The sequence below is a fragment of the Leopardus geoffroyi genome, chromosome X, assembly GCF_018350155.1.
Source record: "Leopardus geoffroyi isolate Oge1 chromosome X, O.geoffroyi_Oge1_pat1.0, whole genome shotgun sequence".
Lineage (NCBI taxonomy): Eukaryota > Metazoa > Chordata > Mammalia > Carnivora > Felidae > Leopardus > Leopardus geoffroyi.
In genome coordinates this window covers 43026402-43042432 of record NC_059343.1, presented here as the reverse complement: position 1 = coordinate 43042432, position 16031 = coordinate 43026402, and the positions used below count along the sequence as shown (strand labels likewise).

Sequence of the window (16031 nt, the reverse complement as noted above, 5' to 3'; positions counted from 1 at the left end):
AGAGTCAGAAGTTTAACCAACTGAGCCAACTAAGCACCCCTGATTTTCTCCTTCTTGATGAAAGTTGTGAGCTTAGTTACTAATCATTCTTTTTTTTTAATTTGTTGGAAGGTTCTGTAAGTCTCTGAAGCACAGAAATGCAGGCTGTGTCCCCGGGAACCCTGCCCTGTACCTCCTCTCTGCCCCTACCCATGCTCTGTGGAGACATCTCAGGGCCACCAGGGTTGTCAAGGGGCATCCTGGGCAGGGTTCTGGAGCTCCAGCTAACCTCCCTTCAAACACTGAATTTCAATTTATCTTGTATTTTGGGTTTGCCTTAAGATATATCTTGAAAAAAAGAATTTACTGTTTTAAAGGTGTTTTATATGACCCAGTAATTCCATCCCTTTCATTCAAGAGAAATGAAAATAGATGTCCACACAAAAGTCCATGCACAAATGTGCATAGCAGCCTATTAATAATAGCCAAAAGGTAGACGTAAGCCAAATGTCCATCAACCGATGAATGAATGGATAAACAAAATGTGGTTTACCAGTGCAATGGAATATTATTCATCCTTAAAAAGGAATGAAGTCCTGATACATGCTAAAAAGCCGGTGAATCTTGAAAGCATTATGCTACATGAGAGAAACCAGTCACAAAAATCACATATTGTATGATTTCACTTAAACGAAATGTCCAGAATAGGCAAATCCATAGAAACAGGAAATAGATTAGTGGCTGCCTGGGGTGGTGAGGAATAAGGGCTGACTTTTTTTTTTTTAATTTTTTTTAACGTTTTATTTATTTTTGAGACAGAGAGAGACAGAGCATGAACGGGGGAGGGGCAGAGAGAGGGGGAGACACAGAATGGAAGCAGGCTCCAGGCTCCGAGCCATCAGCCCAGAGAAGGGCTGACTTTTAATGGGCATGAGGTTTCTTTTAGGGGGGTCAAAACTGTTCTAACATTAGACTGTGGTAGTGGCTGCTTGACCTTGTAAAGACATTTAAAAACCACTTTTACATTTTTTTAATGTTTTATTTATTTTTGAGGGAGAGAGAGCATGAGCAGGGGAGGGGCAGAGAGAGAGAGAGGGAGACACAGAATCTGAAGCAGGTTCCAGGCTCTGAATTGTCACCACAGAGCCTGACATGGGGCTCAAACTAATGGATCATGAGATCATGACCTGAGCCGAAGTCAAACACTTAACCAACTGAGCCACCCAGGCACCCCTAAAAACCACTTTTAAAAGGCTAACTGTGTGGTCTATGCATTACATCTCAATAAAGCTCTTTTTTATTTTCAAATTTAAAATTTTAGAATCTTTCACTATAAGGCAATGGTTCTCAACAGACAGCAAGGGGCCGATCCTGTCCCCCAGGGGATATTCAATATCTAGAGACAATTTTGACTGTCACAACGAGGGAGGTGTTACTGGCATCTAGTGGGTAGAGGTCAGGGAAGCTACTAAACACCCTACAAGGCACAGTACAGGCCCCACAACAAAGAAAAATCTTGCCCAAGATGTCAACAGAGCCTTGGCTAAGACACCCTGATCAAGGGTAAGTGCTTTAAAATAGAAATGAGGGGCACCTGGGTGGCTCAGTTGGTTGAGCGTCTGACTCTTGATTTTGGCTCAGGTCATGATCCCAGGGTCATGAGATTGAACCCTGTGTTGAGCTCTGTGCTAAGCATGGAGTCTGCCTGGGACTCTCTGTCTCTCTCTCTCTCTCTCTCCCTCTCTTTCTCTCTCTCTCTCTCTCCCCCCCTCTTTCTCTCTCTCAATAAATAAATGAAATGAAATGAAATGAAATGAAATGAAATGAAATGAAAATGACTTCTTGAAAAAAAAAAAAAAGACTGTTCTAATACTTTCATCGAGGTTTGTTGTTGCTTTTTTATGGTATTTGCTACCCACCCTCACCCCCATATACCCATGGGACTCAGGAGTTGCTTCACATCTTTTGGAACTGGTCTCTCAGGGCTAAAGTGGCCGCTAGGATGCATGAATTCATGTTTATAGCAGTGATCAGCTCCTCCCTCTCACAATGGTTAGAAACCACTTCAGGATTATAGTCAGAGCTCTTGAAAATATTTATGCAACAATTTTTAATGATAGTTATGGTTCTACAAAATGGACAGGGGCTATCTTAACATTGTAAATAAAGTACCTAATTTAGAAGGTAAAGAAACATCCATATTTTATAGTCTAGAAAATTTAAATCCATGCTTTAAAAAGAGACCTTACATGAAATGCATACACGACTCAGCAAGTTTATTTATCAAAATATATTTATACAAAAGATGCATTATAAAGTTAGGGGATCTGGTGAGGCTAGGCAAGTATCCACAGTAACTACATGAGGGCAAGTGCCTATGGAAAAATTTTGTGACAGGTAAGCTAAAGTTAACTGAGTAAAGCCCTGTATGGAGCCAGCTCTCTCTATGGGCGTACCTTGTTTTATTGTGCTTCCTTTTATTGTGCTTCCTTTTATTGTGCTTCGCAGACACATACAACTTTGCGGGGCTGGAAACACTTGTTTTCAGGAGTCAGAGCCTCCCTTGCCTGCTTTGTTGGTTTCCCTCAGGGACATGTCTCTTTTGCTAGGAGACTTATTCTTTTCACCTTACCTCTATCACACCTCTAACAAAACCAATTCTCTGAAAAAGGTTCTGACAAGATCTTCACCTGGATGGTTGATAATGCCTAAATTTTACCATTCCCAAGGGTGTGTGTATTGTAAAAGTTGTCAGAGCCTTCAGCGGAAGGAAGGAATGAAAGTGTAAAATTGGAAACTTAAGACTTGCTAGATGGGGCTATGCAATTAACACATCAAAGCAACAACATAGATAAATCTAAAAGTAATTATGCTGAGTGAGTGAAGCCAGACGAGAAAAAATATATACAGTATGATTCCATTTATATAAAATTCTAGGAAATGCACACAGAAAGCAGACAGTGGTTGCCTAGAAATGGGATGGTTGGTGGAAAGGGTGGGTGGGAGGCAGGGATTCCCAAGGGGCAGTAGAAAACTGTTGGGGGTGATGCATATGTTCACTGTCTGGATCATGGGGATGGTTTTGCAGGTGTATGCATATGCCAAAACTCATAAAATCACCTAGACTTTAAATATGTGCAATTTATTGAATGTCAATTATAACACGGGTGGTTACAAAATTTAAGATTACAATATATTTTTTAAGAGCACTGTGCAATTTCCAAAGGGAAGTCAAACTTGCAACTTACAGGAATGGTAAAGCAAGATTATGTCCTAAAAATACATTGTTCTAAACTTTTACATAACTGAAAAAACAACATTTAATCTGTATTTACATGGCAAGAGTGAACTCTAGTAGACATTACTGTGGCTTAATAAAACTGAAGTAAACCTTGAGTTGAGGCTTGGGATAATTTCCCCTTTTGCTGGTTCAGTGGGCTCACATTACTCTCTTCTGAACCCCAAATCTGTTCCCAAACCCCTGCACCTCCAATCTACTCAGTACTCTGCCCCCAGATCCCCAGTAATCAAGGCATTACAAGAGGCTCATGAAGAGCTGAAGTGGGTAACTGAACAGTAACCACAGTATCCAAGGCATACCTAGAAGGCCATCTCTCACTTGCATCACCTGGATAACAGCCCAGGTGTCTTACTTAAAACTGAGCTTCAGGGGTGCCTGGGTGGCTCAGTCGGTTGAGCATCCGACTTCGGCTCAGGTCATGATCTTGCAATCGTGGTGGTTCCAGCCCCTCATCAGGGTCTGTGCTGACAGCTCAGAGCCTGGAGCCTGCTTCGGATTCTGTGTTTCCCTCTCTCTCTCTCTGCCCCTCCCCTGCTCAGGCTCTCTCTCTCTCTCTCTCTCTCTCTCTCTCTCTCTCTCTCTCAAGAAATAAACATTTTGACTAAATAGATAAATAAATAAATAAATAAATAAATAAATAAATAAATAAAATTGAGCTTCAGATATATTCCATAAATTTTATCCAGGAGGTTGAGAAATAGCAGAAAAACGAACAGTGGTCTCAGATGGTGACACTACTGAAGCCACTGAGGATCTGGCAAATATATAGTTCTCAACTCTGCTTCAAAGAGTTCCATGGGAAGATGGAGAATTTGAGGGGCCCCACTCTCAGCTGGGGTCTGTATATTTGCATGGGGCTCAGCCAGACATCAGAGTTGGAGCACTGGGGCCCAGGCACAGGGTCTCAAGGGCAACTCCACCGAGATGAGGTCAGGTGGGATGGTGCCTTTCCCTCTGCATCTGGACATGAATATCTATAAATGGCATGTTAGTCTGGGGTCCCTCCGTCTAAAGACAGAAACCCTCATCCCCAAGCAACTCATGAAGTGGAACAAGAACTATAACACTGCAAAGGCTGATGTCCTAGTGCCGCTGTTGCTAACAAATGCCACTGAAACGCACATCACCTGATCCATATTCACAACAGTATGGGATGTGGGTATGGGCTGCAAACAGCAGCAACTAAAGTCAGAAATCCATTCCGTGTTGTTGCCACTTCTGGTGTTGAGAAAAGCCAGACTTCTGGGCATCCAGCAGAGTGAGCTTTTTGCCTGCGGAGTTTGTGAGACCTCCAGAAGCCAGCGCCAAATTGCCACTCCCCTTGCAAAAACCCCAAGCTCAATGAAACCAGAAGCTGGTTCTTTGAAAGAATTAACAAAATTGATAAACCACTAGCCACTTTGATCAAAAAGAAACAGGAAAGGACCCAAATAAGCAAAATCAAGAATGAAAGAGGACAGATCACAACCAACACAGCAGAAATAAAAACAATAATAATATTACAAGCAATTATATGCCAATAAAATGGGCAATCTGGAAGAAATGGACAAATTCCTACAAACATATACACTACCAAAACTGAAACAGGAAGAAATAGAAAAATGAACAGACCCATAACCAGTAAGGAAATCAAACTAGTAATCAAAAATCTGCCAAAAAAACAAAGAGTCCAGGGCCAGATGGCTTTCCAGAGGAATTCTACCAAACATTTAAGGAAGAGTTAACACCTATTCTCTTGAAGATGTTCCAAAAAATAGAAACAGAAGGAAAATTCCAAACTCTTTCTATGAGGCCAGCATTACCTTGATTCCAAAACCAGACAGAGACACCACTAAAAAGGAGAACTATAGACAATTTTCCTGATGAACATGGATGCAAAAATCCTCAACAAGATATTAGCCAACCGGCTCCAACAATACATTAAAAAAATTACTCACCACAACCAAGTGGGATTTACACCTGGGATGCAGGGCTGGTTCAATATCTGCAAAACAATTAATGTGATTCATCACATCAGTAAAAGAAAGGACAAGAACCATATGATCCTCTCAATAGATGCAGAGAAAGCATTTGACAAAATACAGCATCCTTTCTTGATAAAAACCCTCAAGAAAGTAGGGATAGAAGGAGCATACCTCGAGATCATAAAAGCCATATATGAACGACCCAATGCTAACATCACCCTCAATGGGGAAAAACTGAGAGCTTTCCCCCTAAGGTCAGGAACAAGACAGGGATGTCCACTCTTGCCACTGTTATTCAACATAGTATTAGAAGTCTTAGCCTCTGCAATCAGACAACACAAAGAAATAAAAGGCATCCAAATCGGCCAGGAGGAGGTCAAACTTTCACTCTTTGCAGATGACATGATACTCTATATGGAAAACCCAAAAGACTCCACCAAAACACTGCTAGAATTGATTCATGAATTCAGCAAAGTTGCAGGATATAAAATCAACGCACAGAAATCGGTTGCATTCCTATACACCAACAATGAAGCGACAGAAAGAGAAATCAAGGAATCGATCCCATTTCCAGTTGCACAAAAAAAAAAAAAAATAATAAAATACCTAGGAATAAATCTAACCAGGGGCGCCTGGGTGGCTCAGTTGGCTGGGCAACCGACTTCGGCTCAGGTCATGTTCTCACAGTTCATGAGTTCGAGCCCTGCGTCGGGCTGTGTGCTGACAGCTCAGATCCTGGAGCCTACTTCAGATTCTGTGTCTCCCCTCTCTCTACCCCTCCCCTGCTCATGCTCTGTGTCTCTCTGTCTCTCAGTAATAAATAAACGTTAAAAAAAAATTTTTAAATCTAACCAAAGAGGTGAAAAATCTATACACTGAAAACTATAGAATGCTTATGAAAGAAATTGAAGAAGACACACAAAAAAAAAATGGAAAAAAGATTCCATGCTCCTGGATAGGAAGAACAAATATTGTTAAAATGTCGATACTATCCAAAGCAATCTACATATTCAATGCAATCCCTATGAAAATAACACCGGCATTTTTCACAGAGCTAGAACAAATAATCCTAAAATTTGTATGGAACCCCGAATAGCCAAAGTGATCTTGAAAAAGAAAACCAAAGCAGGAGGCATCACAATCCCACACTTTAAGCTATACTACAAAGCTGTAATAATCAAGACAGTATGGTACTGGCACAAGAACAGACACTCAGATCAATGGAACAGAATAGAGAACCCAGAAATGGACCCACACACATATAGCCAACTAATCTTTGACAAAGCAGGACAGAATATCCAATGGAATAAAGACAGTCTCTTCAACAAGTGGTGCTGAGAACACTGGACAGCGACATGCAGAAGAATGAACTTGGACCACTTTCTTACACCATACACAAAAATAAACTCAAAATGGATGAAAGACCTCAATGTAAGACAGGAAGCCATCAAAATCCTAGAGGAGAAAACAGACAAAAACCTCTTTGATCTTGCCCACAGCAACTTCTTACTCAACTCGTCTCCGGAGGCAAGGGAAACAAAAGCAAAAATGAACTATTGGGACCTCATCAAAATAAAAAGCTTCTGCACAGCAAAGGAAACAATCAGCAAAACTAAAAGGCAACCAACAGAATGGGAGAAGATATTTGCAAATGACATATCAGATAAAGGGTTAGTATCCAAAATCTACAAAGAACTTATCAACCTCAACACCCAAAAAACAAAGAATCCAGTGAAGAAATGGGCAAAAGACATGAATAGACACTTCTCCAAAGAAGACATCCAGAAGGCCAACCGACACATGAAAAAAGGCTCAACATCACTTATCATCAGGGAAATACAAATCAAAACCACAATGAGATACCACCTTACACCTGTCAGAATGGCTAACATTAACAACTCAGGCAACAACAGATGTTGGCAAGGATGCGGAGAAAGAGGATCTCTTTTGCATTGTTGATGGCAATGCAAGCTGGTGCAGCTACTCTGGAAAACAATATGGAGGTTCCTCAAAAAACTAAAAATAGAACTACCCTACGACCCAGCAATGGCACTACTAAGCATTTATCCAAGGGATACAGGTGTGCTGTTTCGAAGGGACACATGCACCCCAATGTTTATAGCAGCACTATCAACAATAGCCAAAGTATGGAAAGAGCCCAAATGTCCATCGATGGATGAATGGATAAAGAAGATGTGGTATATATATATATATATATATATATATATATATATATATATATATACAACAGAGTATTACTCGGCAATCAAAAAGAATGAAATCTTGCCATTTGCAACTACGTGGATGGAACTGGAGGGTAATATGCTAAGTGAAATTAGTCAGAGAAAGACAAAATCATTTGACTTCACTCATATGAGGACTTTAAGAGACAAAACAGATGAACATAAGGGAAGGGAAACAAAATAATATGAAAACAGGGAGGGGGGCAAAACAGAAGAGACTCATAAATATGGAGAACAAACTGAGGGTTACTGGAGGGGTTGTGGGAGGGGGGATGGGCTAAATGGGTAAGGGGCACTAAGGAATCTATTCCTGAAATCATTGCTGCACTATATGCTAATTTGGATGTAAATTTTTAAAAATAAAAAATTAAATTAAAAAAAAACAAGCCACCAGCTGATGATGCCTGAAATTCCTTCACAAAGGAAGAAGGTGGTTTTATGGTTTCATTCCACAACCGGCTCTTGATGCCATGTGGCACTGATGTTTCTCCACTCCCCAGCTGTTTAGCTGAGTCCTGGGCATGAGGGCTTCCTAAGATCAGGGTCAGGCCATGGGGAGATGATGGAGGAAACAATGAGTATTTGGAGACCTCTTATCTGTCCTCCTTTGGGGACCATCTTTCCTCTCTTATCAGATTTCCTCTCCCTTTTCACTATTCCTGCTCAGTTTCCAGTGCCCTACTCACTCCCTCCTGTCTTTCCTTCTAGAACCTCCCCATTACCCTCGTCCCATCCAGAATGCCCTGTTCTGTGTCCCATACCCTCAGGGCCAATTCAGCAAGCTGACCACAGTCAACTAGAGAATATATATGGCACCATATTTCTTCTTCAGTTATGATCTTTAGGGAGACAGGTTTTAATCCAAAGAGTAATCTTTGAGTAATCCAAGAGTATCATTGGAGATAGAAGAGAGAGAGGTTTTTGAACAGCTGGGGCCTTTTTAGGGCCTTTGTGTTATTCTCTACATGCTATCCCCACCCTACCCCATCAGAAAGGCAAGGTTCTAGACCTGTCTCTGCAAATGAACCAGTAATGTGATTTGTAGCAGAACTCATCAGAGTTGGAATCCCATGGTCACTTCGGCAAAGGCATATTTTAACACAGGTTATGCTGCAGAGCGGGCAGTTGATGCTGGGCAAACATTTCATGTAATGTGACCCTTGAGAGGCATTACATGAATGGGGCTTAGAACTTGGACTCCATCACTAGACTGCCAAGATTCCAATCCATTTATTAGCTGTGAAACTTTTTTTTTTTAATTTTTTTTTCAACGTTTATTTATTTTTGGGACAGAGAGAGACAGAGCATGAACGGGGGAGGGGCAGAGAGAGAGGGAGACACAGAATCGGAAACAGGCTCCAGGCTCTGAGCCATCAGCCCAGAGCCCGATGCGGGGCTCGAACTCACGGAGCGTGAGATCGTGACCTGGCTGAAGTCGGACGCTTAACCGACTGCGCCACCCAGGCGCCCCTAGCTGTGAAACTTTGAGCAAGTTACCTCACCTTTCTTGCCTCAGTTTTTCTTTCTGTAAAATGAGAAAATAATGACACATGCCTGATAGTGTTGCGGTGATGATAAAATGAATTAGGTAATGTAATGGAGCCCAGGTGCTTATTAAGAGCTGATCCTTACTATTAAGGAAGGACAGTTGCTTCAGGACATGGAGAAGGTTTGAGCCTTGTCCCCATCATCTGCTAGCAGTGTGACCTGGAAGCAAGTCACATGTCCTCTGTGTGCCTCAGGTTCCTAATGTGTAAAACAGGGGTAATAATGTCCCCTACCTCTTCAAAGGATGTTGTGAGGATTAAGAGCATTCCTGAGAAGCAGTTAGCACAATCCTGCACTGAATACCTGAATAACAGGGAAATTGTTAATGGTGAATTAGCTAGGCTCATGTTATCTGGTACACCCAATATCTCTCCTTGGGGAAGTTACTACTGTCCCACTTGACTGGTTATTTATTTTGAGATGTTGCATGGGAACTCATTTCAGGGACTGGCTCAAAAGCACCAACCAGTTCTGTCCTCCCAAAGCCCTGGTTGTGGAAATGATCAAATGGTGACTTACAGAATGCTTGCCTGGGATGGTTTATCCCTCCTGGAGGGACTAAAGCATGACAGATACATCTTTTCCTCCCTACCACTGTACTGTACCAAGTAGGTGTCTGGCATGTTGCAGGTGGATCTAGCCTTTCAGGATGTCACCGAGAGACCAGCAATGCCTTCCTCTGTGGCGGCCTATTCTGCTATTTGTCCCGTCCCATGCTCTAACCTGCACAAATGCTCTTTTCTTCTGGGTGCTAGCACCTCACCTCTTTTAAATGTTTTGAGGCCTTGGTAAGAAGCAATTGGAACCAGAAGTTCCTGTTTTACTGCAGGCTCCATAACAGCAGCCCAGCCCCAGCCTGAGGATTCAACAGAGTCCCTGAATGCATCCAGGAACAGATTTCACGCAGGTGTCTTCTCATTGCCTTAAAAAGACTCGTTTTCTCAGAAACTGGATATCTATGAAGGTTAGGACACAATCTAATGCCCAGTTCAAATATTCAGGAGTAAGGCTGAATTTTTAACTTCCTCAACTGAACTTACATAAAGCTGCAAAGTCTGGTTCCCTGTGCTGTCCCATGCATCCTCCTTCAAAGTGAAATATGTCATCTCTGAAACTCCCTTTAACTTTATGACTGTCATTCACCAACCATGATGTCTTAAGTTAAATCAACTCACACTTCATAATATTCTTCATGAATCCCATTGCAACTGCTGTGAAACAGGACGCTTTATACTGAAGGAGAAAGCTTCAACTTGGACATTAACGGGGTCATATAAAAAAAAAAAACCAGGGGTGCCTGGGTGGCTCAGTCGGTTGAGTGTCCAACTTCAGCTCAGGTCATGATCTCACAGTTCATGGGTTTGAGCCCTACATCATTGGGCTCTGTGCTGACAGCTCAGAGCCTGGAGCCTGCTTTGGATTCTGTGTCTCCCTCTCTCTCTGCCCCTCCCCTGCTCGTACTGTCTCTGTCTCTCAAAAAAATGAATAAATGTTAAAAAGAAACCAAATGTTTATTATAGGAGGGAGCGATCAATCCTCACTTATGCATCGTGTACTTATTGTGTACCCAGGTCAGCATTACACTGCACCAAGAGAGATGTAACAAAAAAGGGGGATGTCAACCCTTCTTCCTGCTTTAAGAGAGCCCGTACTCTAGCTGGGATGAAAATATGAAGGAGTTTAATTTTAGGAAGCATAAGAAGAGCAGGTTGTTCCATTCACACTCCCAAGTGCCAAGATGCTCAGAGCGAGACAGAGGACTAGAGGGAGATAACCCACAGGCCAGTTTACAGGGCTGGCTGCGAGTCCCTCATTTGGGGTGAGTCAGGCATGAGGCAAGAGTCAGCAATGAATTACCAGAGAGAGCAGCACAAATGACCAATATTGGGAATGGAGGTTATGTCACCACTGATTTGACACATATTAGGAGGATAATTAAGGAAACATTATTAACAACTTTACACCAATAAATCTGACAACTGAGATGAAATGGACAAATTCATCAAAAGAAAAATTACCCAAGCTTAGTCAAGAAGAAATAGATAATTAGATGGCCTCACTGGTGAATTCTACCAAATACTTAAGGGGAAAATACCAATTCTACACAAATTCTTCCATAACACTAAAAAGGAAAAAATCCTTCCCAACTCATTCTATGAGGCCAGCTTTATACCCTGATACAAAAATCTGACAAAGTATGCTAACTAACTTAATTTTAAATAAATAAATTTTTTTTAAATCAGACAAACACATTCAAAAAGAGTGGGCACCTGGGCAGTTCAGTCAGTTAAGCATCCAACTCTTGATTTCAGCTCAGGCCATGATCTCACGGTTTCTGAGTTTGAGCCCCACACCACGCTCTGGGTTGACAGTGCAGAGCCTGCTTGGGATTCTCTCTCTCTCTCTCTCTCTCTCTCTCTCTCTGCCCTTGCTCCCCCCACTTCAAAATAAATAAATAAACTTTTTTTAAAAAAGACATTTGAAAAGAAAATTACAGACCAATGTTTTGTAATCATAGACACAAAATTTTAAACAAAATTTTAGCACACCAAATAAAACAATATATTGGGGTGCCTGGGTGGATCAGTTAAGCATCTGACTTCAGCTCAGGTCATGATCTCAAGTCCCACATGGTGTGGAACCTGCTTGGAATTCTCTCTCTCTCTCTCTCTCTCTCTCTCTCTCTCTCTCTCTCTGCCCCTTCATGTACTCACTCTTTCTCCCAAAATAAACTTTAAAAAAATACAATATCTTAAAAGGATAATACATCATGAGAGCTAGGGTCTGTTCCAGGAATGTAGGACTGGTTTAACATTTGAAAACCAATGTTATTTCACCATGTTAACAAATGAAAAGGAAAAAAATGATATGATCATTTCAATAGAGTCAGAAAAAAGCATTTTAAAAACGTCAACACTGATTTCTAACAAAAACTCTCAGCAAACAAGGAACAGAATAAAAATTCCTCAACCTGATAATAGACACCTATGGAAAATCACAGCTAACACCATACTTAATGGTGAAAGACTGAATGCTTTCTCCATGACATCAGAAACAAGACAGGGATTTCTACTCTTACCACTTCTATTAAATACTGCACTGGAGAGGCTCCTGCGTGGCTCAGTCAGTTAAGCATCCAACTTCGGCTCAGGCAATGATCTCAGTTTGTGAGTGCAAGCCCTGCATCTGGTTCTGTGTTGACAGCTCGGAGCCTGGAGCCTGCTTTGGATTCTGTGTCTCCCTCCCTCTCTCTGCCGCTCCCCCATGCACACTCTGTCTGTCTCTGTCTCTCCGAAACAAAATAAATATTAATATAATACTGCACTGAAGGTTCTAGCCTGCAAATCTGAAAATGAAATTAAGAAAACAATTCCACTTACAATAGCATCAAAAATATGAAATATTGAGATAACTCTGACAAAAGGTATGTAACACTTGCACACAGAAAACTACAAAACATTGCTGAGAAAAATTAAAGACATAAATAAACAGACATGTATACTTTGTTTATAGATCAGAAGACTCAATATTGATAAGATATCAATTCTACCCAGAATGGTCTATACATTCAACACAATCCAGTCAAAATCCCAGCAGGATGTGTTAACTTTTGGCTTTTGGGTTTGCTTGTTTTGTCTCATCTTGTTTTTTTATAGAAACTGACAAGCAAAATCTAAAATTCATCTGGAAGTGCTAAGGACTGAAAATAGCCAAAAGAGCTTTGAAAAAGAACTAAGTTGGAGGGCTAACACCACCTGATTTTTTTAAGTTTATTTATTTATTTATTTTGAGAGAGAGAGAGAGAGAGAGAGAGAGAGAGGTGGGGGGCAGAAACAGAGGGAGAGAGAGAATCCCAAGCAGGCTCCTGAATGTCAGTGCAGAGCCCCATGCAGGGCTTGATCTTATGACCATGAGATCATGGCATGAATCAAAATAAAGAGTTGGATGCTTTAGGGACACTTGGATGGCTCAGTCAGTTGAGCATCCAACTTTGGCTCAAGTCATCTTGTGGTTCATGAGTTCGAGCCCTACATCGGGCCCGCTGCAGTCAGCCTGTCAGCACAGAGCCCACTTCCAATCCTCTGTCTCCCTCTCCCTGCCCCTCCTCCACTTGTGCTCTCCCAAAAATAAATAAATATAAGAAGTAGCGGGTGCCTGGGTGGCTCAGTCGGTTGGGCATCCAACTTCGGCTCAGGTCATGATCTCAAGGCTCGTAAGTTGGAGCCCCACATGGCTCTGTGCTGACAGCTCAGAGCCTGGAGCCTGCTTCAGATTCTATATCTCCCTCTCTCTCTGCCCCATCTCTGCTCGTGCGTGCTCGCTCTCTCTCTCTCTCTCTCTCTCTCTCTTAAAAATGAACACTAAAAAAATTTTTTAAGAGTTGGATGCTTTAACCGACGGAGCCAACCACACCCCCATCACCCGATTTTTTAATTGAAGTATAGATGACATACAATGTTATATTAGTTTCAGGTGTACCACATAGTGAATCAATAATTCTATACATTACACAAGGCTCATCATGATAAGTGTATCTACCATGTGTCACCACGCAAAGTTATTACAATATTGTTGACTACATTCCCTATGCTGTACTTTTTATCCCCTGGCTTATTCATTTTATAACTGGAAGTATGTACCTCTTAGTCCCTCAGAATTCATATATTGAAACCCTAATCCCAATGTGATGGTATTTGGAGGTAGTAGGCCTGTGGGAGGTAAATAGATAACGAGGGTGGAGCCCTCATGAGTGGGATCAGTGCTCTTATAAAAGAGGCCAGACACCTAGCTCGCACTCTTTCTGCCATGTGAGGGTACAAGGAGAAGTCGGCAGTCTACGACCCAGAAGACAGTTCTCACCAGAATCTGACCATGCTGGCACTCTACTCTGGGACTTCCAGCTTCTGGAACTCTGAGAAATAAATATTGTTGCTTAAGCTACCCAGTCTATGATCACTTGTTATAGCAGCCGGAGGTGACCAAGACACTTACTCCAAAGTTTCCACCTGGCCTGGCGGGCCAAGACTTCGTTGGGCTCTCCATTGTGGTTCTACCTCTGCCCAGCTCCATTTCTGTCCCCTTCCTTTCACAGGTGTTGGTCCTTAATAAATATCTTACCACCAACTGTCTCCAGAGAATGCACCATGGGACACCTGCCTTCATTCTATACTTTTTGAAAACTACTTTAACAGAGATTTCACAGGCAGTATAGGAACGTTACAAGCAAGAGCCCCTGGATAGGACAAATAATCAGCTCTGTAATCAGCTCTGTAAAGAGCTGAGTGAGGTCAATTGATATCTTTACTGTTATCTCAAGCAAAACTTATTTTCTTGGTTCCTTTCCTTGGGAACATGGGGAGGCATGTGTAGAGGGAAAACTACTCGGAAGAATGTAAAGGAAAGAGAACACCTCAGTAACACTGTAAAATACCTTGTGCTCCTTCTGGGTCTTCCCTTCTCCCTTTTGGCACCCACCCCCGTGCACCCTCCACCTCCTCCTCCATTAACCATGTGACCTTTCACTGTGACCTGGGCCCCCTGCAAACCTCCAGGATCTTGTCCCCCATAAAACTCCCCTGCCTACCAAAAGTGACCCATTCTTCATTACCCCTGTGGGTCACGTCCCATTAGACATGTGCAAAGTAAGTGACTCATTAATCCAATAAACCAGGCTATTAACAGCTGCTCATAGCAATATAAACAGTCCCATTCTTATGCATTCTCCAGAAGAATATAATGTGGGGTCTCTAGAGCCAGTAGGGCAGACAGTCATAAATAAAGGCAATTACACAAATAATGGCTTTTCAGCAGTCACTTTGATACAGAGAGATCAGAGTGGGATTCTAAGAAACAGCAAACACTTATATTCACAATGGTTCATGACAAGCACCACACTGAGGTTATGGCCCTCAGCGGCTAGAGTGACCTGGGCTACTCCAGGGGCTGGAATGGTGAAGGGACCTGAGCGGAGAGTAAGTCTGCTCCAGCCCCCTTCTTACCAAGTTCTTCGAGTTCTGACTCTTGTATTCCAAGGCACTTTCTGATAAGTAACTGACTTAAATAGACTGTATTTCCAGTCTGCCCTTGTCCTAGAAAAACCGGCTTCAGGTAAACGACAGGATCCTGATTAAAACAAACAGGAAGCATTCAGAAATCTTGACAGAAAGGAAAGTTGAATATTGAACCTCAGGCAGATGGAGCCCTTCCTCTGTGTCATGACCCATATTAACACAGCCAGAGAAAGTTATCAGGAAGAATACTTTCTCCATGGTTTATCAGTTTGATCAAGAGTTAGGTTCATTTGTGTGTGCTTGCGCTCAGTTTTAGGGTTTGCTTTTTCCTCCCATACTTTCACGTTTACTTTTAGTTTTTGACTATGTAGCTTCCCCCATTTTACTATGCATCACAAGAGGAAATGTTGGAAATATAATGTTGTGAGCACAAGTGTTTCCTGTTGCATTTAGATGAAGATTTATGCTGCATTTTAAAATTAGATTGCAGTATGGTTTCCACATAATCCTGGCTCTGGGTCCTTAACGTATTTCTGGAATTAACAGCCAGAAGAAAACGCACATGGGAAAATATTTGATCGCAAAAGCACCACCTGCTGGGAGACTGGGCTTGTAAGGAGCCCTGTTCTGTGGTCCTGGGGTCAGGGGCCATCCACCATGCAGGATTTCTGCTTAATAAAGTGACTTCTGTGAAATGTCCCTAAATCCCAAACCCGAAGATTCAAATTTTAGCAATGGAGAGAATGAATGAATGGTTGCACTGCAAGAATAAAGGCGAGGAGACAGGGGCATCTGCTGGGCTTGCGACTTGAGTTTAGGATGAAAGGGGCACACACGAGGTGTCAGCCCCCAACGCCGGTGCACTAAAAGGCAGAATATGCCTAAGAGCAGCGATCTGTGAATTTTACTACAGGAGTACCATCTTCAACCCCTCTGACAAGTTAACACCGAGGCACGGAGACCGAATCCAAACCTGTTCACATCA

The 16031-nt window shown here is 42.1% G+C and overlaps 1 long non-coding RNA gene across 4 annotated transcripts in view; it reads right to left on the bottom strand.

Moving 5' to 3' along the window:
• The window catches only part of LOC123595033, a 162178-nt gene that overhangs the window by 145636 nt on the left and 511 nt on the right, over nucleotides 1–16031 (bottom strand). For 2 of the 4 annotated variants that reach the window (XR_006710987.1, XR_006710989.1), the window contains exon 2: nucleotides 5218–5264. The exons of the other annotated variants lie outside the window; for them this stretch is intronic. This is a non-coding gene — a long non-coding RNA (uncharacterized LOC123595033). The remainder of the gene's footprint in view (nucleotides 1–5217; nucleotides 5265–16031) is intronic. 4 annotated transcript variants of the gene reach the window in all.